The sequence below is a fragment of the Vipera ursinii genome, assembly GCF_947247035.1.
Source record: "Vipera ursinii genome assembly, chromosome: 1".
Lineage (NCBI taxonomy): Eukaryota > Metazoa > Chordata > Lepidosauria > Squamata > Viperidae > Vipera > Vipera ursinii.
The window spans coordinates 8,885,799-8,910,181 of NC_139512.1; the positions used below are offsets into that span (position 1 = coordinate 8,885,799).

General features: G+C 43.6%; 1 protein-coding gene across 3 annotated transcripts in view; it reads right to left on the reverse strand.

The window, feature by feature from the left end:
* Positions 1-24,383, reverse strand: part of EFNA2 (ephrin A2) — a gene marked incomplete at its 3' end in the record, with an annotated part of 291,821 nt that overhangs the window by 179,299 nt on the left and 88,139 nt on the right. The window lies entirely within an intron of this gene.

Genomic DNA, 24,383 nt, shown 5'->3' on the forward strand with positions numbered 1-24,383 from the left:
CTCCCAGAATTCCCCAGCCAGCCATGGCTGGCTGGGGAATTCTGGGAATTGAAGTCCACAAGTCTTAAAGTGGCCGGGTTTGAGGACCTCTGCACTATTCCATAGCCCCGCAGTGATGTCATCGCACGACCCAATGGGATTGGCTGCCGACGGGCCACTGAAGCCACGCCCTTCCACCTATCAATTTGCTTTCCTCCCTTTGTTGTCGGATGATGTCATATTTCCCCGAGTGATTTTACCCACTCCGCTAACTCTGGATAGGCTGAATTGTGAGTTCATCCTGTTCACTGTGACATCTCTTGTTGGGTTGATGGAAGAATGGAGGAGCCATTAAGGGAGGGAAAAATGACAACACAACCCCGGGGGAAGTGGAAAGCTTGAGAAAGGAAGACAAAATAATCCTGCTTGTATGTTGTTTAGTACAAGAGGGAACAAAGAGAAGAAACTCGAGCAGGCTTTCAAAATTATGCTATTACAGTTTACAACCGCTCTTGAGCCCAAACTTTGTTGCTAAGCAAGGCAGTTTTGCCCAGTGGTGGGATTCAAATATGTGAACAACCGGTTCTCTGTGTGGATGCCGCTTCCGGAAGTCCGTTCTGGGCCTGGGCAACAAAAAATTAGCTACCGGTTCTGCCGAAGCGGTGCGAACCGGCTGAATCCCCACCACTGGTTTTGCCCCATTTTACAACTTTGTAGCCACAGTTAAGTGAATCGCTGCAGTTGTTAAGTGAGTAACACGGATGTTAAGTGAATCTCACTTCTCCATTGACTTTGCTTGTCAGAAGCCAGCTGGGAAGGTTGGAAATAGTGATCACAAGATCCCAGGAACTGCCACAAATACATCTCATTCGCCAAACATCCGGATTTTGAACACGTGACCATGGGGATACCACAGCAGTTGTAAACGTGAAAACTGGTCATAAGTCTCTTTTTTCACTGCTGCCCTAATTTCAAGCGGGCACTAAACAAATGGTCGTAAATCGAGGGTTATCTGTATGCCCTACAGCAGGGGTCCCCAACCTGTGGGCGGCGTCCCACTAGTGGCCCATGAGGGGTTTGCAACCGGGCCGTGGAAGCAGCCGTGGAAATGGCATGCCAAATTCACTGGCATGAGCACCAGGCAAGCACGTTCAGGCTCCATTTAAGTGAGCAGGTGCGCGTGTGCACGCCAATCGTGCAAATGGAACTGCATGTGTGCATGCTTGCCAGCCATTCACGAGCATTCATCCCCTCTCTCTCCCCCGCCTGTCCGCAAAGCTGGAAACATTGGGAAACTTTGCTGCAAAGCACCTGAAGGCAGAACAAGAAGCAATGCCCGGAAACTAACCAAGGAGAAAAGCAACCTGAAACTAAGGAGGAATTTCCTGACAGTGAGAACAATTAATCAGTGGAACCACCTGCCTCCAGAAGTTGTGGGTGCTCCACCAGTGGAGGTTTTTAAGAGGAGATTGGACAAGCATTTTTTTTCAGATGTTATAAAGTCACCTGCTTAAGTAGGGGGTTGGACTAGAACAGAGGTCCCCAACCTTTTGGGCACCAGGGACCGGTTCCGTGGAGAGAGGTTTTTCCGTGGACCGGAAGGTGCGTGGTTTTGTGTGCTGCCTGCATCCCATGGATGGAGCTTTGTTTGTGCAGACCGGTTGCTGGCATGCCACTGACCGTTACTGGTCCATGGTCTGGGGGGTTGGAGACCCCTGGACTAGAAGACTTTCAAGGTCCCTTCCAACTCTATTATTCTGTTCTGTGATTCTATGCAACCGAGTCTTGGTTTCATGGGGAGGACCCTACAGTAATTGCTTATTTAGTGCCAGAAAAATGCCCAGCCCTTCTTCTGCAATATTTTGGAAAGAATTCCTTTCCATTCCATCATCAGAGAATTCCACCAATGTAGGAGGCAATTAGAGATCTTCTATCAGCCCACGGTGAGGTGCCACCAGTATGCTGTATACCTCAGTGGTACTTTACCACTCCAGTCCAAACCAGGAAATCTTGGAAGCTGTCAGAGTCTGGATGGGGCAAAATAAAACTCGGATTTAATCCCTCCAATAATGAGCTGCCAGGCTTCAGTAAATGTTCAGGAATATCCGTTTCAATCGTCACTCGGAGCAGAGTCATGTTCCGCCTGAAGGAGTTTGTATCTTGGGAATTCTCAAAGCTGCTGCTTAAATAGCAGAAGGTCACAGCCAGGGGCCTTTTGCCCAGTTTTAGCTGATGTGCCACTTACAACCCTATCTGGACGTGGCAACCGTAACTCAAGAGTTGCTTAAGAGCAGTGGCCATATAAATCTTTAAATAAATAATAAACTCATGCCGATCGCTACCTGGCTGGGTTCCTGCAATGCACCCTTAAATGGGAAGGCAATGGAAATGACTCAGAATTGGTCTAGAGCAGGGGTCCCCAACCCCTGGGCCGTGGACCAGTACCGGGCCACGGGATGCCGGCAACCGGTCCACACAAACAAGCCCCATCGACGGGATGCAGGCAGCACACAAAACCACGCCCCCTACGGTCTGCGGAAAAACCTCTCTCCACGGAACCAGTCCCTGGTGCAACAAAAGGTTGGGGACCTCTGGTCTAGAGAAGTGTTTCTTAACCTTGGCCCAATTCCCAGAATTCCCCAGCCCTCTTAAAAGTTGCCAAGGTTGATAAACATCACTCCAGGGCAGGGGTAGGCAACCTTGACTCGTGGACTTCAACTCCCAGAATTCCTGAGCCAACATGGCTCAGCTTGGAAACTTCTCTCTTTCCGCTGAGCGTGGCTGGCTCAGGAATTCTGGGAGTTGAAGTCCACGAGTCATAAAACAGCCAAAGTTGCCTACCCCTGCTCCAGGGTATAATGGCATGGGCAGTCCTAGACTTTAAGACCACAACTGAGCCCAAAATTTCTTTTGTTAAGCAAGACAGTTGTTAAGTGAGTTTTGCCCCATTTTACCTTTCTTGCCACAGTTGCTAAGTGAATCAGTGCAGTTCTTAAGTTAGTAACACGGTTAAGTGAATCTCGCTTCCCTGTTGACTTGTCAGGAGGTTGCAAAAGGGGATCACGTGACCCCCCCCAGGACACTGTAACCATCATAAATACGAGTCAGTTGCCAAGCATCTGAATTTTGATTACATGGGACCATGGGGATGCCGCAACGGTTGTGTGAAAAACAGTCACAAGTCACTTTTTTCCGTGCCGTTGTAACTTTGAACGGTCACTAAACGGACTGTTGTAAGTCGAGGACTACCTGTAGGCCTTCTCTGAGGTGGCTCCCACCTTCTGGAACTCTTCACCTCCAGAGATACTTAACCCCACCCCACCCCTCATAGCACCAGAGATGGCTGAAGAGAGTTTGATTCCATGGAACTGTCCTGTCAACGCTGCTCACATCGGATGTTTTTGCATTGACAACAGATGGAGATGCAGCCATTTTCTTTTTTTTAAAGCTTTGTTAGATGATGCTGGTGGGTGGGGGGGGAAATATCCACGAGAGTCTCTAGCTAGATATAATAACACTGGACCTAGTGTGAGAAGCAAGGCTGTTGAAATAAGAGACGATGAGAATTGGCGGGCTGGGGAACTGGAGGGGAAGCCCGCTTCAAACTAATTGGAGAATGTGATTTATGACGGTTAATTGAGGGAGGGAATTGTGCTTTGGTACTATGTGCTCAGGGGAGGGGAACTCATCAGTTTTTAGCTTCGACTACGTTAGTGCCTAGTGCCGTTAGTGCCGATGCTATGCTACTCAAATAAAGATTCTTTAAGGTAAACAATGCCTCAAAGTTCTTTGAAGAGTTGTGTGACTCGTGAGCAGTTTTACAAACTTTTCTATCATCATTAAGTGAATCACTGCAATTGTTAAGTGAATGACGTAGCCATTAAATGAATCCTTTTTTCCCCATTGACAGTATGAACACATATCCGTTGCCAAGTGCCCATGTTTTGATCATGTGACCATGGGGATAGAGTGACCGTGGTTGTAAGTGCAAGAACTGATGGTGAGTCACTTTTTTCCAGTGGTGTTGTAACTTCGGACAGCCGCTAAATAAATGGTTATAAGTCGAAGTCTGCCAGCAGTGTTATTATTTTTCTTTATTCTTTTTATTGCGTTGTAACCCACTCAGAGTCTTTGAGTAGGGAAAGAAAGCTGTAATAACCAAAATAAATTGATAACTGACATTATTTGCAAAGGTATATATATGTACACACAGAACATAATAAGAAAAAAATAGGTTTCTGTGCTTGATTGGAATTTTTCATTGTCGCGAAAAGCCATCTCATAGGAAATCATGGTGCATAATATTGTTTTTAAGATTAGAAATGGTTGCTTCTTGATTTCCTGTGTGACTCTGATTATCATCACAGTCAGCCCAAATTTATCAATCTACATATACAGACAAAAATTGGAAAAACAAGGAAACTACTAAACAGACTTCTTAAATTCCATCTAGTGGTATATCAGCGTTTCTCAAGTTTAGCAACTATTAGCAACATGCTGGCTGGAGAATTCTGGAAGTTGAACTCCACAACATCTTAAAGTTACCAAGCTTAGAAATCAATCAATGATCAATCCAGATTGCATTACAATTTCAACTCTGTGCTGCTTTTTTCCACCTCCAATTTTGAAGAAAGCATGGCCCATGTGTACGGCTCTCCTACCTAGGATAGACTGCACAACCAAAAAAACACAGAAAGAAAAAAAATCATCCTAACAGAAGATAAACCACAGGCTCTCCAGTCCTAAGAACAAAAAACATGCTTTAAATTTTCTCAGAAGTGAAACAAAACATGCTGACATAAGTTACTATACACAAAAGATCCTAGCTTGAATTAAATTCTACCTAGCTCCTTATGTTTTAAGAATATTTCAAGACTTGCTGACGCTCTCTCTTTCTCTCATAGACACACACACACGCACACACACACACACAGAGAGAGAGAGAGAGAGAGAGAGAGAGAATGAATGAATGAATGAATGAATGAATGAATGAGAGAGATGGGATTGAGTCCTCTTCATTTTTGCCCTTGATATCTTGGCATGCAGCTTTTCTGGTAATTCCATTTTGGAGACAGTTAAAACAACCTCACAGATAGTCCTTGACTTACAACTGCTCTTTTCGTGTTCAAAGTTATGATGGACTAAAAAAAACACCACACGGTACTTATAGGCCAGATTCAAAGTTTTAATGGCTGCTCCCCCTCTTCCCAATATTACATGTTCCCATTTTGGGTGCTCAGCAATTGGCCCACATTTACAATCACATGACCGTGATTTATGACATTTTTTTTGGCCAGGAACCTACATTTACTTGCAGTTTCTGATAAAAATTGCCCATTCTTGACGACAGGTTTGGTTTAACGACTGTGCTGTTCAGTTAACGACTGCTGCAAAAAAAGTGTCATAAAATTAACAACTGGCACAATTTATGACTGTAATTCCCACCTTAATTACAGCCATACGTTGAGGTCTGCCTCTATTAAACCACAATTTTAACCCTCGTTAAAAAAAATTTGTGGTTTCCATCTTGGGAAGGGCTGACCAACATTATAGTCTATTTTTAGGTGTTTACCTCAAGTCTTGGCCTAGGGAAAAAGTGCCAAAATAAGTAAAAATATTAAATGTATAATAAATTAGAACATTCGCCTGTTAAACATCAAAAAGCAAAGATGGTGGATTAATCTGGTATTTGGAAAAATTTTCCCCGCCACCATTCATCCTCATTGTTAGGAACTAGGTTTATAAATGTGCCCAAGAGCTGTGACAAATGACATAAAAAGGATGCTAGTCCTCACTTAACGCTGGGTTACATAACAACCGTTTGAAGTTATGTCAGACCTCCCCAGAACTACTTACAACTCTTTCCCAAAGTCCCAACGGCTGCAAACCCACTTCCGCATGCTCACATGCCTACATTTGAGACAGGGGTCCCCAATCTTGGCAACTTTAAGACCTGTGGACTTCAACTCCCAGATTTCCCCAGCCAGCATGTTGAATCAAAAGGGTGTGGGTGTCTGAACAAAGCCCCCCGCCACCCTCCATCTTGCTCACCTGTCTTTAATATTTTGAAGATAATTTTCATTATTTTAAGAAAAAAATGAGAGGAACAGTTACATGCAAATCGAATGCCAAGGAGCCTCTAGCAACATCTTCATTTCCAGAAATGCCCTTGGGTTCCACAAAGGCCCCACAGTCATTTGATTGTATTTTTAGAAAATAAAATAACTACAGCCTAGGGCTTGGTCTAGAAACGGACCCAGCAGCCTGGGGGTGGTGGGGTGGGAGAGAATGAAGAAAGACTATGGTGGGGGAGCACTGCCTAGTCTGTAAAAAGGACAGCTCCCTAAAGCAACCATTTTGTGAGCGTGCCCCCGGCTTTTGCTCAAAATTCCAATTTTGCTCACCAGCCCCCCCAAAAAAACTATTGCCTGTCTTTGGACAGTAGTCTCTTGATATAAAACAGAGCACTTTTTTCTGGTCAAAGGAATTTCTAGTTATCCTAACAGTTTATGTTATGAAAAATGTAAGAAGATGGGGTTTTTTTTAAAAAAAAAGTCCAATGGAATGCCTTTCTCCTGACCAGCTAGCTTTCTAGTTGGAAAGCTAGAGGCAACTTACAACATTGGACAGCTTGATGTTTACCTTGCAGATAATATTCGCTTAACGACCACAACTGTGCAGCAATTGCTAAGTGAAAAATCACGTGACCGTAAAGGGCTTACAATGTCACTTCCCAGTCGTTAAATGGATCGCCACAGTTGTTAAGTGAGACATCATGTGACTGCAATTTGCAATTTTACTCCTGCATTCTCCATTAACTCTGCTTTTCCGAAGATGTACATGGCGATCATGTGGCCGTAGGACACTGCAAAGACCATAAATGTGAAGACTGGTCACAAAAGCTTTTTTTTTACACCGTCATAACTTTGAAATGGTCGCTAAATGAGGTAGGCGATAAGTAAGAACTAGCTGAGTATTGGTACCATGCAAATTGTTTTTGTATTCATATATTTACTGCATTGTAAGCAGTCCACAGTGGCTCTGGATAGTGAGATGGGCAGCATATAAATTGAATAATAAATAAATAAAATGTGAAAAAGTATGAAGCAAAACAAGAAGGGAGGTCCAATTAAGGAAATTTTATTTTCAGAATAAAAAAGCCCCCAAAAGAAAAAATGGGATAGATTACAGAAAAGGGAATTACACTTTAGACCTACCAGTCTATATTCCATGTATGAAACAGAGCTGCAAACAACAATTAATAGATTAACCAACAAAAAGGAGAACAGATTACAGGCTGTCCTCAATTTACAAAAGTTCGTTTTGTGACCGTTCAAAGTTACAGCACAACTTTAAAAAGTGACTTATGACCATTTTTCACACTTAACGACGGTTGCAGCATTTCCCCATGGTCATGTGATTAAAATTCAGACACATGGCAACTGACTCATATTTATGACGGTTGCAGTGTCCCGGGGTCATGTGATCCCCTTTTGTGACCTTCTGACAAGCAAAGTCAATGGGGAAGCCAGATTCACTTAACAACCGTGCCACTAACTTCACAGCTCCAGTGATTCACTTAACAACTGTGGCCAGAGAGGTCATACAATGGGGCAAAATTCACTTAACTGTCTCACTTAGCCACAGAAAGTTTGAGCTCAACTGTGGTCGTAAATCGAGGATTACCTGTAATCTTTAATCAAGACATAATTTAGGCAGCGGGGTTTCTGAATTAAGGGCATTCCTGATTTAAGCTTGACGTTTTCTTCCCCCAGCTACTTTACTTTACAAAGGGGGAGCTTTGACAAGGCATTTGAAGAAATAAATACTTTCTGAGCTCCATAGACCTCACTTCATGGGGTAGACAAATTATGACATCGAACTAGGAATCTGGCAACATTTCAAAAACTCCAGAGTTATTTTTGGAAATTGTGGTTTATTCTGAGAAAGTGAAATTGGAACCTCTTGCTAAAGAGGAATCATCCTAAGGAGGAATCAGGCTTGCAAAAAGCAAACAAAGCCTCCGTGGCTGTGGGGAGCCTAGAACTCGGACCCCCCTCCCTCTTAAATCCAAACTCTTCCTCTACCACACCTGACTGACTTTTGGACTGAGAGGGAGGGGCTGGCCCAAGGTTAGCCAATGAGCTTCAATGGCTGAGGAGAGATTAGAATCTGGGTCTTCCCTTTCCTAGTCCAGCATTTCCCCTAATGCACCTGATTGGCTCTTGGACTGAGAGGGAGGGACTGGTCCAAAGTCAGCCAATGAGCTTTTGTTGTTGAAAGGGAGGATTAGAATCAGGGTCTCCCCAATTACAGTCCAGCCCTTCTTTACTAAATTGGGCTGAGAGGAAAGGAGCTGGCCCAATAAGCTTCTGTGGTTGAGGGGAGTCTAAACCCTGGACCTCCCCACTCCTGGCCATGCCTTTCCCCACCGCTCCTGATTGGCTCTTGGGCTGAGAGGGAGGAGCTGACCCAAAGTCAGCCAATGAGCTTCTGGGGCTAAGGTAACACTAGAACTCAGGACTCCTCACTCCTTGTCCCGCACGTTCCTCACTCAACAACACTGTGGAAGAGAGCCTATGAGTGTACCAATACCCCAATTTTTCCTTCTTTGCCAGCTGAAAAATACCAAGAATATGCATGGGTATCCCTTAACCACTAGAGCAAAATTTTATTAAATGGGTAAAATCGATTTATATCTCACAAAAGGCACCGATAATTGTGAATGGGGAATTAACAAAACCCTGTGAGATAGCGGAAGGAGCCAAACAAAATTCCCTTTCTCAACATGGCTATTTGTTTTAACTTTAGAAATATTGAACAGAGACATAAAGCAAGAGGAGAAAATTGCTGTTGTGAAGATTAAAAGACAAGCATATAAATTATGGGTGTTTGCTGAGGACCTGATGAGAATTTGGAAGGAGTAAAATCTTAAGAGAAAAACTCAAATATTTGGGGGTGTTCACTGGTTTTAAATTTAATCAACAAAAGACAAAAAATTAACAAAGAAATACTTGGGTATCACTATAATGAACACAAATGGTATGTTGTTCCAGAATAATTATGTTAAGACTTGGAATGAAATCAAGAAGGACGTACAAGATAGTCCTTGACTTATAACAGTTTATTTATTTATTTATTTAATTCCATTTATATCCCGCCCTTCTCCGAAGACTCAGGGCGGCTTACAAACTTAGCAGTAGCCTTCATTCTATATATATGCCTGCTTATTAGGGCTTTAGTGGCTGTTCGAAGTTACAACAGCACTGAAAAAAAGTGACTTATGACCGTTTTTCACACTTACAACCGTTGCAGCATCCCCATGGTCACCTGATTGAAATTCAGATGCTTGGTAACTGACTCGCATTTATGACGGCTGCAGTGTCCCGGGATGGTGTGATCCCCTTTTGCGACCTTCTGACAATGGGGAAACCAGATTCACTTAACAACTGTGTTACTAACCACTGCAGCGATTCACCAAACAACTGTGGCAAGAAAGGTCATAAGGTGGAGCAAGGCTCACTTAACAACGGTCCGATTTAGCAGCAAAGATTCCGGGCTCAGTTGTGGTTCTAAGCCAAAGACTACCTGTATTAAGATAAAGCCTATTTTAAAAGAAGAACAACAGGGGATTCATTCCCCCATTTCCTCCCCCACTACCGTGATGCAACACTGAGGCCTTGTGTGCGTTCTGCAAACTTAACCTGGGTCCCATATCCTGGGAATGCAAAGTTAGCTTGTTACATCAAAGGAACGAAGGGCTTTTGGCTTGATTGCAGAGGAGAGCCCAATAGGTCCTGCTCCCAGGCTTTTAAAACAATTGTCTTCCTCCCCCCCCAACACACAAACAACTGATGCACACACACACACAGACACACACACACACACACTTGTAACCAGAGTTCCAATTGAAGCCAGATGCTCCCATCAGCAGAACAGTTTTTCTTTGCTGCCCTCCCCCTTCCTCCAGCTATGTCTTCAAAACCGCAAAGCACCACGCGGCCCCTCTCCCCAGAAACCAACTTTGATCAAAATCAGGTGAAGTCATCTGCCAGAGAGCTGCGGGGGGGGGGGGGGGTTTGCCATGGGAGGAGGACAAGGAGAAAGAGAAGAGAAAGCAGAACCACCCAGGAGAGTAATTTAAAAAGAGGGGTGTTTGTGAGACCTACGAGGGATGGAAAGAAGACGCGCAAAATTTATTAGGCCAGAGCTGGGCACCCGTGGCAACATTAGGTCCTGTGGACTTCAACTCCCAGAATCCCTGAGCCAGCACAATTGAGCCCAACATTTCTGTTGTTAAGTGAGACATCGGTTAAGTGAATTTTGCCCCACTGCATGACCTTTATTGTTAAACGAATCGCTGCCGTTTGCTTGTCAGAAAGTCGCCCTTGTCAAAAGGTTGCAAAAGATCCGTCACATGACCTCAGGACGCAGCAATGGTCATAAGTATGAGTCAGCTGCCAAGCATCTGAATTTTGATCACCTGATCGCGGGGATGCTACAAAGGTTGTAATTGTGAAAAACGGTCGTAAGTTACTTTTCTTCAGTGCCGCTGTAAAGGAGTGCAAACAGAAAAGAAGTAAAATAATGGAACGATAAAATAAACAATGACAAAGGAAAACTACAAGAATAACACATCAATACGATAATCAAAAAGATGGATGAGTGGCGGGCAAGAGAACAAAAGGATGAGGTGGCGTTTGCCATCAATCTAATATAAAAGAGAGAGAGAGAGAAGGAGGGAGGGAGGGAGGGAGGAAGGAAGGAAGGAAGGAAGGAAGGAAGGAAGGAAGGAAGGAAGGAAGGAAGGAAGGAAGAAAGAAAGAAAGAAAGAAAGAAAGAAAGAAAGAAAGAAAGAAAGAAAGAAAGAAAGAAAGAAAGAAAGGAGACTGTGACTGTTGGCATCTGTCATTCTCACCTAGAGGACTTGGGGTTGTACCTGAGGGATTTGGGGATGTTATTATCAAAATAAAATATTATTTTAAAAAATAATTTACCATTAACTACTGCAGACCCACATCAGTCAGCTACCAGATCAAACTGGCAAGATTTGCCCAAATCGCATTTCACTGCTGGGCAATTTTTACGCTGTTTACGTTGATGTTCTCTTTTTAATTTTGAATTCTTGTCTTTCAAATTCCATTTTAAATACAAAGAACCCTCATTTCAACTGGCTGATTGCAGCAAGGGGTATTCATTGGTTATTAATTTGTTATTCATCACACTTGAAGCTATTTTCTTGTGGCAATTTGCAACATTTGCCGAACGTGACTTGGTGCCAAGTCCTGCATTCGCATCATTACACGATTTTTAATTGATTACATCAATGCCCAGATCCCCAAACTCTGGGAACGATGTAAATGGCGTGTCATCTTAATCATGACACAAATAAAGTAAACTGCATCATGTGAAGCCGTGGCATTGAAACCTAGAACACTGGGGCTTCACAGTACAGAGTTTTAGTCATGTTACAAGAATCCAGCTGTCGTTTTAATCTAGGGAAGGGAGAGGCCTCCTTCAAGCTAGTATTGCACCGAGCACCAATATTCATTCATTATTTTATTTTAGATTTTTTTTAATCCCACTTTTAATAGTTTTATAAATAACTCAAAAGTGGCAAACGCGCCTAATACTCCTTTCTCCTCCTATTTTCCTCACAACAACAGCCCTGTGAGGTAGGCTGGGCTGAGAGAAAAAGGACTGGCCCAAAGTCACAAAGCCTGCCACTTTCATGCCTAAGGCGGGACTAAAACTCACCTTCTCTGGGTGATTGGCCCAAATCACCCAGCCTAAGGTGGGACTGGGACCCACCGTCTCCTGGTGATTGGCCCAAAGTCACCCATCTGTCTGTCAAGCCTAAGGCGGGACTAGAACTCGGTTTCCTGTTTTTCTAGCCATTCATTTGCTCAATTTAGCCTCCACTCAATTCTGGAGGGCTCACAATTCCTTAAAACAGCCATGAATGCTTACATGTACAGTATATCTAAAGGCCATTGCCCTTGTGTATACGTAGATGCGATGGAAGACACATGACTATGGCACATGGGAACTTAGTAACAAATAACAGAATAACAGAGTTGGATGGGACCCTTAGAGGTCTTCTAGTCTAACCCCCTGCTCGAGCAGGAGAGTCTATACCATTTCAGACAAATAGTTGTCGAGTCTTTTCTTGAAAGGCTCCAGTGATGGGGCACCCACGATTTCTGAAGGCAAAGCTGTTCCACTGGTTTATTGTTCTCACTGTCAGGAAATTTCTCCTTAGTTCTAGGTTGCTTATCTCGATTAGTTTCCATCCGTTGCTTCTTGTCCTGCCTTCAGGCGCTTTGGAGAATAGCTTGACTCCCTCTTCTTTGGGGCAGCCCCTGAGATATTGGAAGACTGCTATCATGTCCCCCCTCGTCCTTCTCTTCATTAAACTGGACATACCCAATTCCAGCAACCATTTGTATGTTTTAGCCTCCAGCCCCCTAGTCATCATTGTTGCTCTTTCCCCCCCCCCCCGCACTCTTTCCAGAGTCTCTACAGCTTTTTTATAATATGGTGACTAAAACTGGATGCAGTCTTCTATTCTCTTACTAAGGATTTATAAAGTGATAGTAGTCCTTCACGTGAGCTTGATTCTAGCCCTCTGATAATGCAGCCGTGCTACTCTGTATGCATCCGTACTTCCAATGTATTTACACAGCCATGCGCGCTAAAGTAGCAGCTATTTGTAAGTTCTCACTTGTTACTTTCCCATTTGGAAGGGGGGGAAATGTATTTTTTGCACAAGTGGGAAATTTAGGACATTTCAGATTGCTGAGGATTTCCTTCAGGAATGTTAAATGGCTGTTGTTTCGTTGTGTGTAATTACAGTACTAGATTTATTTGCATCTCATTTTGGAAAGTGGCCCTTAAAGGATAGGATTAAAAATAAAATATTGTGTCAAGCAAGGGATAGTCCCAGTGCAACAAACACACAACCTGTTTCACCGTTCTGAAAAATCCTCCAATTAGCCAATGGCCTATTTCCACAAAGGAAACAGACTTCGGTTGCACAAATCTTTTTTTTTTTTTTGCCATCACCTAGCATCTTTACGTTTTTTCTCCCTTTCAGCTGTGTCTTTCCCCTACCTTCAAAAGGAGGTTGGATAACACAGACCCTATTACAGAAAGGGTTGAAAGAATTATTCCCACGGAACTGCGTGGATTTTGTGCACGCTCGTTAAGAGAAGGAATATGTTATTTTCCCTTGGATTTTTATTTGGCTCATTGTTCTACAAGCAAGAGAGAGAGGACTGATTAGGCATCCACAGCCTTTCCTTGGCATTGACAAATCACAGATCCTTTACGTGGTCTAAGCTTGGGAAGAAGCAACTTTTGAAATTGCCATCTCAGTGAAGATCTAGAAGTCCTCCTGACTTGAAACACAGCCATCTCCTCCTCCTCCTCCTCCTCCTCCTCCTCCTCCTCCTCCTCCTCCTCCTCTTCTTCCCTTTCTTTTTTCCTTCTCCCTCCACCTTTTTCTTCTTCCTCATCCCTCCTCCTTCTCCCTCATCCTTTCTTTTTCCTCTTCCTCATCCCTCTTCCTCCCCCCTCCATCATCTTCTTCTTCTTCTTCTTCTTCTTCTTCTTCTTCTTCTTCTTCTTCTTCTTCTTCTTCTTCTTCTTCTTCTTCTTCTTCTTCTTCTTCCTTCTCTGCCTCCTCTTACTCTTCTTCTCCTTCTCCCTCTCTTCCGGAACATTTCGGATGATTGTTCCCGGTTACGCACAAAACATCCCAAAGATGCTTTTTTCACCAGGCAGCTGGACTTTCTCGTACTTGAAGACGTCTCGCTTCTCATCCAAGAATGGGTGAGAAGCGAAACGTCTTCAGAGAAAAACAAAGAAAGTTCAGCTGCCTCGTGGAAAAGCGTCTTTGGGATAACTATGGCCTGGATGACTGAGAATCTCCATAGACATTACACACAAAACACACACACACACACAAACACACACACAGAGAGAGAGAGAGAGAGAGAGAGAGAGAGAGAGAGAGAGAGAGGGAATGCACTGCTCAAAACCAAAGGCTTTGTTCCCATCCAGTAACAAGCAGATTCCAACCTGAAAAAATGCAGCTGAAAACCCAGTGGCAGACCTAGCCGCCCAAACCCTAACCTTTTTTTTTGCAATTCATCAAAACTTGCTGGGAGGCTGCAACAATTCCCTGCTGTTCTCCAGCGGCTGTTTCTGCCCGGGCATTTCTTCCCAGACCCCAGCAAAGCCCCTTTGGGTGCAGAGGCAGCAAAACCCTGGGACAGGGGAGGGGGCGGGGGGGGGGAGAAGAAGGGGGAACAGGAAAAGCAACTCTGAAAAAGTTAACCACTAGTCCGTTCAGCCCCTTCTTTCTATCTTTCTGAGAAGAAGTGAGCGGGGGGGGGGGGGGGGGGGGACTGGTGGGTGCCAAGATGATGGGATGGAAAAGACAGCCAAGGGGCGAATGGGACCTGACAGGTATTTAACTTGGGCTATTTATTGCAATTATTTGGAACGCCCTAAGAGGATTTTTTTTAAAAAAAAAAAAAAGGGGGGGAGAGTATGCAAGGAAATTATTCACCCTGCCAACTTTTGCCCCCCCCCCCCTGTCTCCTGCAAAGCCCAACGTGGCCTCCGCCAGCCGAGCAGGGCAAATATAAGAGACTTGCATCCCTTCTGATGAGCGGGCCTCTCCGTTCACAGATGAGCAACCAGCTGTGACTTCTGAACTTCCCTCCCCCCCCTCCCCAAATCCCCGTTTCCATCAAAGGGAGCTTATCCCTTTCAAGCCTATAGGGGGGGCCCTCCAGCCCCCCCCCACCCCACCCGGGATGCAGAGGGAGCCAAATTCCATTGTCCCGGCATAAAAGCCGGGAGGCAGCGGAGCGAGACAGTGACCCATCTCGTTTTTTCCAGCTTGGAAGCTTTAGCCCCTGAAAAGAGCCCCGTACTCTTTTCCTGTGGCTTTCATTAAGAAAAAAAAGAAAGAAAGAAAGAAAAAACCAGGAAGAAAAGTATCGGTTAACTTTGGAAAGGTGCCAAGATGCCCTACGAAGATTTTGGGGAGAGAGGAACTTCAGCACGGAGATCTGCGGATGGGCAGGCGGGCCAGGCTTCTTTTGTGGACTCCGAATAATTCCACCTTAACTTAAAAGCTAAAGAGAGAGAGAAAGAGAGAAACAAAGAAAAAAGAAAAGAAAAGAAAAGAAAAGAAAGAAAGAAAAAGAAAGAAAGAAAGAAAGAAAGAAAGAAAGAAAGAAAGAAAGAAAGAAAGAAAGAGAGAGAGAGAGAAGCCCAAACAGAGCATTTAAACATCTCCCACTTCATTAATTTGTGGAATTTCAATGTGATTAATTCAGTCTGGAATTGACCCTTCCCTTCGCCAACAACAGGCCGTGGCTGGAAAGAAGTCATTTGTTTTCTGCCCCAAATTACCAGGGGAGCAGAAATGGTGGGGAGGGGAAAGGGGGGGGGCTTTAATCACATCCACAGAACGCCCTCTTGGATGCCTTCCCATTTTTAGCCAAAGCTTCTCCGGCTTTTTCGGCTGAAAAAGAGGCAAACGGGGCCGATCAGAACGGAATAGCAGCTGGACCAGCCTTTCCCCTCTCCCTCCGCCGTATCCCTGCCCCAGAAAATGACAAATGCAATTAATTATTTTTTATTAAAAACAAAAAAAAAGGCAAGACTGAGGCCTAGCCTAGGCCTCTCTGGCCTTCGCGGCGAATTTGACAGGATTTGATCAATCATAGACAAGGAGGAGACGATCAATTGACAATATTTGACCCTCCCCATCGATTGGCGTCTCAGCTCGGCTAATTAACAATTTCGCGGCTTTGCAATGGGGCCACCAAAGGCTGCAGCAGAGGCGACAGCTGCAGATCAACGAGCGAGGCACTCTGCACATCCTCAGAGGGATAAACGAGGGGAATATGCCTCCTCTGCCAGAGATGATTGATATCCGGAGCTGAGAAACAAATTCGGTGATTCATCTTCTGCTAATCCTCAACAATTTTGCCTCACGCAAGAATCCAAGAAAACTACTGTTCTTCATGCTATGCTACGTAGCCACCTTATCAACGAACATCTGAGGTGTGTTTGAATTGCAATTCCCACAATACCCTACTGATAAACCATTGGGGAGTTGTAGCCTGAATACAGAATAACAAAATAATGGAAGGGATCTTGGAGATCTTCTAGTCTGACCCTCTGCTCAGGCAGAAAACCCTATACCATTTCAGACAAATGGCTGGCCAGTCTCTTCTTAAAAGCCTCCAGTGTTGGAGCATTCACCACTTCTGGAGGCAGGTTGTTCCACTGGTTAATTGTTCTAACTGTCAGGAAGTTTCTCCTTAGTTCTAGGTTGCTTCTCTCCTTGACTAGTTTCCATCCGCTGCTTCTTGTCCTGCTTTCAGGTGCTTTGGAGAATAGCTTGGCTCCCTCTTCTTTGGGGCAGCCCCTGAGATATTGGAACACTGCTATCATGTCCCCCATCGTCCTTCTCTTCATTAAACTACCCAATTCCTGCAACCGTTTTTTATATGTTTTAGCCTCCAGTCCCCTACACATATGCGGAAGGTTCAGATTGAGGAAGGTAGAGGTAGTCCTCAACGTATGACCACAAGTGGGAATAGAACTTCCATCCTTAAGCAATATGCTCATTAAGTGAGTTGCACCCAATTTTACGACCCTTTTCTTTCCGGTCGTTAAGTGCATCCAGATTGCCCATTGACTGCTTGTGAGAAGCACAATCAATGGTTCACAAATGGCAACCCTCAAAAATGCATGCCAGTTGCCAGCGCACGGATTTTTGGTCACATGACCACAGGGACACTGCAACGGTCTTAAATCTGAGGACCAGTCGTAAGTTGAGGACTACCTGTAATTCTTTCTTTTTGCAAGTCAATTCCTGTTCCTAAAAAGATGGGGTGTGTGTGGACTTTTAGAAGTTGCCACAGGGCTGAATCGGCAGAAGCCCATTGCGACACAGAGGCTATGTTTAATTTGGCTGGTTAATTTTGGTTCCTCATTTAGTATGTTTTCTGGACTCAATCAATCCCCTGAATCGTAAACTAACCAAAGCGGCATCAAATGCCACACCATTAAAAGAGCCCAACAATTAAAACAAACCAAGCTTACCTGATAGAGAGAGAGAAAGAGAGAGTTGCTTAGCCTGATCAAATTATTTCTCTCTGAATACAAAGCTGTTTATAATGAAGTAAGGTGTGAAATGAGTAACACTTCAGAACCCAACGCGCTGCATCTCACTCTGAACTTATCACCAGCCAGAAACGGAAGCAAGATAAGAGAATAACTTCCAAAGTCCCTGATTTGGGGTTTTTCCCAAGCCTCTAAATGGCTACCAGCGAGAAGGGATAACTGCTAGGGGTGATCCAGCAAGATCCTTCTTATGTTAATCCCCGCTAATCAAAAATGAAGCTTCCGTATTTAGTGGCAGTTCTAAGCATCCCATCTTGGCGGTGGGCACCCTGATTTTTATACATACGATATTTTTTTTATATACCCCATGTTTTCCAAAGCACCAGAAGGCAAGACAAGAAATAATGGATGGAAACTGATCAAGGACAGAATCAACCTGGAATTAAGGAGAAACTTCCTGACAGTGAGGACAATTAACCAGTGGAACGGCTTGCCACCAGAAGTTGTGGGGGCTTCATCCCTGGAGGTTTTTAAGAAGACATTGGGCAGCCATTTGTCTGAAATGGTAAATAGGGTTTCCTGCCTGAGCAGGGGGTTGCACTAGATGGCCTCTTAAGGTCCCTTCCAACTTTATTATTATTATTATTATTATTATTGTTATTGTTATTGTTATTGTTATTGTTATTGTTATTGTTAGTTATTGTTAGTGTTGTTATTGTTATTGTTATTGTTATTATCCTCTTCTTTTCCTTCCTCTTTTCCCAGCATTACAGACTTGTCTTAAGAGCTCCGTCTTGGCACTGATAGATCACATACGATCAAGCCTAGCGACTACATTCAGGTGGTCCTCAACTTACAACCGTTTGTTTAGTAACCATTCAAAGTTATTTCTTTGTGGCAACTCTTAAATATTGGAAGACCGCTAACAGTCTGGGAAGAGGCTTCATGGCATGCGTAGTAGAACAGCCATAGTTTTGTTCCATACGGCATTAACCCTGTGAAACTCTCAAGGTTCCTCCTTCCATTATATATTCAAGATGGACAGTATTTAATATTTATTTGTTATGTATATGTAGGGGTGTGGGTCTATACCACAGGTCTGCAACCTGCGGCTCCGGAGCCGCATGCGGCTCTTTCAGCCGTCTCCTGCGGCTCCCGGTCCTCTGCCATGTGCAGTCCAAAAAAAAAAAGGTGGGACTAAAAAAGTTCAACCAATCAATTCAAATATGCAGGGTAGGTGCATATCTCGCCTTGGCTCCACTCTTCAGTCAAACCCTGTTCTGCGCATGCGCGCATGAACGCACATGTGCACACATTTTTTGCGGCTCCCAGTTTTTCCTTTTGTGAGGGAACCGGTTCCGAGTGGCTCTTTCACCGTTTCAGGTTGCCGACCCCTGGTCTATACATATGTTGTATATAGTATGTTTAGGTATGTGTCATGCATGTTTCACTTTGAGAGCGGGCAACTAAATTTCATTTTTGATGTGCGCCATTGTGCCCACAGTAAAAAATGACAATAAAGATGATCTTATCTAATGTCACCCCAAGTCCTTCTTTTCATTAAACTAGACATAACCAATTCCTGCAACCACCCTTCGTATGTTTTACCCTCCAGTCATCTAATCATCTTTGTTTCTGCAATTTTTTTTTTAGTCTCAACATCTTTTTTGTATCTTGGTGACCAAAATTGGACGCAGTATTCCAAGTGTGGTCTTATCAAACAAGTATATAGCGGCACTAATACTTTACATCAGGGGTGTCAAACTCAATTTCATGGAGGGCCGCATCAGCATTGCGGTTGCCCTCAGGGGGCCGGGTGGGTGTGGCCAGGGTGGGCGTGGCCTACTGGGTGGGCGTGGCCAGCTGTACCTCGTTTGCATCAAGGGTGCCTATGGGGGCCTGGGCAGGAGTGGGACAGATCTGAGGGTCTCTGGCAGAAGGAGGGTCTCTGGGCCAGGGCCAAGGCAGTGGGAGCCGTTCCCTCACTGTTTCCAGGATGGCTTCGCGGGCCGCATGAAACCACTTCGTGGGCCAGATCTGGCCCCCGGGCCTTGTGTTTGACATGTCTGCTTTACATGATCTTGACACCTTCTCTCATCTCTAAAATTGGGGGGGGGAAAACCTCTAAATCCCTGTTCTGGATGTCAGGTTTAAAAAACAAAAAATCCAGTGGCAAGGAGTGTTCACCATTCTTCAAAGCAACTTTCCAAATTTTATCTTTGCTTATGTTTTTGAAAAATGTGAACCTAAAAGTACGGCAACCTCAATAAACAGATTTGTCCATTTATACAACGTCCTATCAAGTACTTGGAGACCACCAGGCTTCTGGTTAATTGTAACTATCTCAGGTTAAATCTACCCCACTTCATCCAGGACCTTGGGTCTAAAAAGAGGGGTTTCTCCTTATCATACTCCTCTGCTTATTGCCATGTACCTGCCCCAATTAATCACAATGCTGGCTGTGTAACTTTGGGCCAATCACTAGAAGATTTTGAGTTCTAGCCCCTCCTTAGGCACAAAGCTGGCTGGGTGACTTTGGGCCAAACACCAGGAGCTGGTGAGTTCTACTTCTACCTTAGGCCAGACTCAGGAATTCTGGGAGTTGAAGTCCATGAGTCATAAAAGAGCCGAGGTTGCCTACCCCTGGGCCAGGGGGTCTTCAAACTTGGCCCTTTTATGACTTGTGGACTTCCAACTCCCACAGTGTGGACTTGTGGCACGCTGGCTGAGGAATTCTGGGAGTTGAAGTCCATGAGTCATAAAAGAGCCGAGGTTGCCTACCCCTGGGCCAGGGGGTCTTCAAACTTGGCCCTTTTATGACTTGTGGACTTCCAACTCCCACAGTGTGGACTTGTGGCACGCTGGCTGAGGAATTCTGGGAGTTGAAGTCCATGAGTCATAAAAGAGCCGAGGTTGCCTACCCCTGGGCCAGGGGGTCTTCAAACTTGGCCCTTTTATGACTTGTGGACTTCAACTCCCACAATGTGGACTTGTGGCACGCTGGCTGAGGAATTCTGGGAATTGAAGTCCACAAGTCATAAAAGGGCCAAGTTTGAAGACCCCTGCCTTAGGCACAAAGCCGGCTGGGTGACCTTGGGCCAGCCTCTCTCTCTCTCAACCCTAGAAAGAAAAAGCCATGCCAAGTCACTTCTGCAAAAGGCTGCCAAGAAAATTTTACAGCTTTGTCCAGGCAACCACCAGGAGCCATCGACTTGAAGGCACACATTTTTTAAAAAATGAAATCAATTGTGTGAGCCAGCAGCACAACATGTACTCTTAGGATCCTGAAGTTGACTTCTCTGAAGCAGGAAATTGCCTTAACACCTTGTCAAATTGTTTTTCCTTTTTCATGCAGCCTTCCTTGCTCTACCACAGTGTTTTTCAACCTTGGCCCTTTTAGGAGGTGTGGGCTACAACTCCCAGAATTCCCCAGCCAGCTATACTGGCTGGGGAATTCTGGGAATTGAAGTCTAGGCATCTTAAAACAGCCAGAGTTGAAAAATACTACTCTTAGGGACCTCCAGGAATGTAGGAATAGTTTACTTCTACTACTTTGGTGAAGTAGTCAATATTTTATGTGCAAACAATGTACAGGTAGTCCTCGACTTATGACCACAATTGAACTCCAAATGTTCTATTTCTAAATGAAACATTTGTTAAGTGAATTTTGCCCCATCTTGATGACCTTTCTTGTCCCAGTTAGTAACGCGGTTGTTAAGTGAATCTGGTTTCCCCACGGACTTTGCTGGTGAGGAAGTCACTGCAACCATCATAAATGTGAACCAGTTGCCAAGCGTCCAAATTTTGATCACGTAACTACAGAGATGCTGCAATGTTGTAAGTGTGAAAAATTGTCATAAGTCCCTTTTATCAGCATTGTTTTAACTTCAGATGGTATAATAATAATAATAATAATAATAATAATAATAATAATAATAATAATAATAATAAAAATAAAAATAATAAAAATAATAAAAATAATAAAAATAATAATAATAAAAATAATAATAATAATAAAAGAAGTCATAGAACATGATACAATTAAACTGCTCTGGGATTTCAGAATTCACACAGACAAGCACCTGCAACATAACACCCCGGACTTAACAATTGTTGATAAGAAAAACAAAAAAGTCTGGATAGTGGATGTGGCAGTGCCTGGAGACAGCAGAACAGATGAGAAAGAACTGGAGAAGATAACAAAATACAAAGACCTACAAATAGAAATAGAAAGACTGTGGCAAAGGCAAGCAAGGGTAGTACCAATAGTAATAGGCGCCTTGGGTGCAATTTCAAAACAACTGGAGCATCACTTGAACACCATTGGCATTGACAAATCTGCCATTAGTCAATTGCAAAAGGCATCCTTACTAGGAACTGCTTTCATCTTGCGACGATATCTATAATACCATGAAACATCCACATCTGCCTATCCCAGGTCCTTGGTAAGGACTCGATAGGTAGACAAAAATTGCCCAATCCAGTCTGAACATCTTGCTGACGGTGCGATGAATAATAATAATAATAATAATAATAATAATAATAATAATAATAATAATAATAATGACGAAAGGGACCTTGGAGGTCATCTAGTCCAACCCCCTGCTCAGGCAGCAAACCCTATTTCAGACAAATGGCTGTCCAATCTCTTCTTAAAAACTTCCAGTGTTGGAGCATTCACAGCTTCTGAACTGTTGTAAGCCGAGGACTACCTGTACTGTATCAAGAGTGTCATGGTTTCTCTCCAACGTTCTGGCCCTCGTAATTCTAAATCAAGATATTTCCATCCATTCTATCAGCTCCAACAGACAGTAAACAGGCAGTTCCTTCCCCATCAACCATTAACGAATGCTTAAAATTGGGAATGACAAGGGCCAAATCCAAGACGGCAGGCTGGCACTTTCCCACGCTTCTACATTTTAGGTTAATGGTTTTAATTTATTTATATGAGTTTATCTTTGCTGTCTTCACATGTGAGCTGCCCAGAATCATGCAAGTGAGATGGGCAGTTATATACTGTAAATGGAATGAAGTAAATAAAAATAAAATTCCACGTTTGGGGTATAGAAAACATCTGTCTATTTAGCCTTATTATCTTGTCTTCTTTTTTTTTAAATAAAAAATGGCCACATGTAGACTTTCCCCTTGCTTTCTGCTTTGGGAAGCTGACAGCAAGACAAACAATTGGATTCTTAATGACATTCGCTGATACCCAAATAGCTTTCAATTGCCGGCGATGAAATCATAAAATCACATTCACGATTGCTATAAAACACGCCCCATGTTGCTTTATATGTACTCCAGCTCCAGAGACATCGGCTGGATCGGGGAAATTGAATGCACAGGATTTTTTTTTTAAAAAAACAACCCAAAATCATGTAAATAAATACTCAGCCACATCTCCCTTCCCCTGATTAAAGGACTGAGCCTCAGGCAGGGCCCTCTGTCTATGCACAGAAGGACTCTTGCTTATTATCTTCAGCTCATCTCATGTTTGAATTAAAGTTTATTTAACCTGAAACAGACACCGCACGGTCACTTTTCATCAAATTGTAGCTACAGCTGTGAATTTCAGACAGAAATCCAAGACCCAATTTATTAGCTTCATTTGCATGCCATCACCTTCTCAGTGTGAATGTTCAAGGCAGTTTAAAACTGAAAAAGGAAGGAAGGAAGGAAGGAAGGAAGGAAGGAAGGAAGGAAGGAAGGAAGGAAGGAAGGAAGGAAGGAAGGAAGGAAGGAATATTTGAGGAGGGAGGGAGGGAAGGAGGAAGGAAGGAAGGAGATATTTGAGGAGAGAGAGATTTAAGGAGGGAGGGAGGAAGGAAAGAGAAGAAGGGAGATATTTGATGGGGGAGGTAAGGAGGAAGGAAGTAAATTAAAACATTAAAAATGTAGTGTTTACTTAAGAGTATTGTATATGCCACCAGAAAAATCTCATTGTAGAGAACAATACACAGAGAAATGTATATAAAAGACTTTTCTAATTAAATAAAAATAAATAGGGTGCCTGGAAAACATTGAAGTTGAAAGCTTACATACCTGCTTGGGGAATTTGAAAAGTTCAGTTCCAACCCAGGAAAAGCAAAATGATAAATCAATGAAATTTTCATCGTTTACAGAAATTGAATGGGTTAGCTTGGACAGAATGCAATGAGGGCCAACAGTTAACAAAACTTTATCCATGATATAAAGTATATCATCAGTGCAGATTAATTAATCCTACAGACCCTCGACTGAGAGGACCATACATCTCTGAACAGCAGTCCTCTCAAAGTCAGCTCTGCCAAAAGAAATTTGGTAGTATAAAAGATATGAAAATCCAGATGTGGAGTTTCAAATTCTAATTTTTGGGACAATGCCTAATTAGCCAGGAAAGCTTACACTGTGGGTAGAAATAAAGGCAGAACAGCGGACCTACGTGTCTCCACGCATCTGGAAATCAATAAATACATAAATAAACAATATTTTGAAGGCAGCCCAAATTAGCATGCTGCATGCAATGACGAGACTCCAGATGTTTTAACTGAAAGCTACAAAATTGCCACAAGAAAAAAAAGGATATTATGTTTATAGTCCCTGAAATCTGGAGTAAACTGATACGCAAACTTGTTGAAATGAAGATGTATCTTCCAGTAATAATAGGAAGAAGAATGGCTTATAAAGGGGCCACTGCGTTTGTCTGTGGCAGCAAAAAACCACAGTCTCGTGGCACTTTAAAGACTAATTACATTTATTACGGCCTACGCCTTCCTGGACTTAATGAGATGTATGCAGAATTATCCTCAATGTGTATTGTTTGTAGGGAGGGGGAATCAAGAAGAAAATCAATCGTAAAGGACATCCCAGGAAAGTGAAATGCAGATGAGGATAATTGTCTATCGATAGCGGCCTTGCGCAAAACTGTCGCTGGGTGTGACACAGATGTTTCTGCGCTGACGAGCTTATTAGAACGCGGTGGAATAGATAAAAATGCAAAAAGAGATGGAAATAATATTAGAATGTTTCATTACATGCACTTGTATTCATACAGGGCAGCGCAAGGGCTCAGCGGTTAAAATGCAGGACTTGTCAGCTGGAAAGTCGGCAGCCCAAGTTCGAGAACCCAGCACCACACAATTGGGTGAGCTCCTGTCCACCCCTCAGCTCCCTGCCAACCCAGCAGTTCGAAAGCATGCAAATGTGAGTAGATAAATAGGTACCACTTCGTTGGGAAGCTAACAACGCTTTGTGAAGTCATGCTGGCCACA